The sequence below is a fragment of the Ricinus communis genome, chromosome 6, assembly GCF_019578655.1.
Source record: "Ricinus communis isolate WT05 ecotype wild-type chromosome 6, ASM1957865v1, whole genome shotgun sequence".
Classification (NCBI taxonomy): domain Eukaryota; kingdom Viridiplantae; phylum Streptophyta; class Magnoliopsida; order Malpighiales; family Euphorbiaceae; genus Ricinus; species Ricinus communis.
Window position 1 is genome coordinate 3,050,775 of NC_063261.1, and position 1,622 is coordinate 3,052,396.

The following is a 1,622-nucleotide window of genomic DNA, read 5'->3' on the forward strand; positions in this document are numbered from 1 at the left end:
ATGGAATTCATAGAAATATTTTCATATGTGATCAAGTACAAGAAAGGTAAGGATAATGTGGTTGTTGATGTACTTTTGTGAAGGTATGCATTTCTTAATACTCTTGATTCTAAGTTATTGGGTTTTGAGTATATAAAAGAGTTGTATATAGATAATGCTGATTTTGGTAAAGTGTATAGTACTTATGTTGATGGGAATGCATTTGATGCCTTTAATGTCTTTGATGGGTATTTGTTTAAAAAGAATAGGTTGTGTATGCCTCACTGTTCTTTGCGTGTGTTGTTGATTAATGAGGCACATGGGGATGGTTTGATGGGTCACTTTAAGGTTGATAAGACTTATTCTATTCTTTTGGCCTGGTATGAAACACAATGTTCAAAATGTTTATAGTAAATGTGTTGTTTGCATGCAGCCTAAGTCTGAATTAAAGCCCCATGGTTTGCATGCACTTTTACCTATTCTTGAAATGCCACGGGTTGACTTATCTATAGATATTGTGCTTGCATTGCCTAGAACTAGGAAAGATAGAGATAGCATTTTTATTGTTGTGGATCATTTTAGTAAGATGGTTTATTTCATTCCTTGTCGTAAAACGGATGATGCATGTCATATTGCCGATTTGTTCTTTCAGGAAATTGTGTGTTTGCATGGTATACCTAGAACTATTGTTAGTGATAGGGATGTGAAGTTTTTGAGTCATTTTTGGCGTCTTCTTTAGGCTAAATTAGGTACTAAGTTGCTATTTTCTACTACTTGTAATCCTCAAACAGATGACCAAACTGAGGTAGTCAATAGAATTATGGTGCAGTTGCTTCGTACTTTGATTTCTAGGAATCTTAAGTCTTGGGAGGATTTATTACCATATGTTGAGTTTGCAAATAATAGGGTTGTTCATAACACTACATATACTTCATCATTTGAGGCAGTCTATGGTTTTAATCCTTTGACTCCTAATAATTTAATTTATTTTCCTAATAACAATCTTGTGAGTGATGATGGTATTTCTAAAGTAGATTGGGTAAAGACCATGCACAAGCAAGTAAAGGAAATGATTGAAAAGTAAAACACAAGGACAACCGAGAGGGTGAACAAGGAGAGACGATTGGTTATGTTGAGGCCTGGTGATTCGGTTTGGGTTCATTTTCGAAAGGAAATGTCTCCAAATCAAAGAAAGTCGAAGTTGAGTCCAAGGGGTGCTGGTCCGTTTCAAGTGGTGGAAAGAATCAATGATAATGCCTACAAGATCGATGTACAAGGTGTGTATAATGTAAGTGGTACATTCAATGTGGCTGATTTAACTCCTTTTGATGTAGGTGATGAGATTGAGCTTGATTCGAGGACGAATTATCCTAATAAAGGAGGAAATGTTATGGATAGATCAAGCTTAAAGCATAAAGATAATAGGCTTGATGAAGAGGACTAACAAACAAGGAAGGCTAGAATTGTCAATGATGGGCTGGACTTGCCACAAGGTCCAATAACAAGGTTTAGAGCCAAGAAGCTACAATAAGCCTTAAATGGCTTCTTCCAAGACCCACAGCCATTAAAGAGCATCAAGATTGGACCTTATACAATCTTATTAAGGTCCAAATCCAAAGAGAACAAGGCAAGGCCGAGATCCA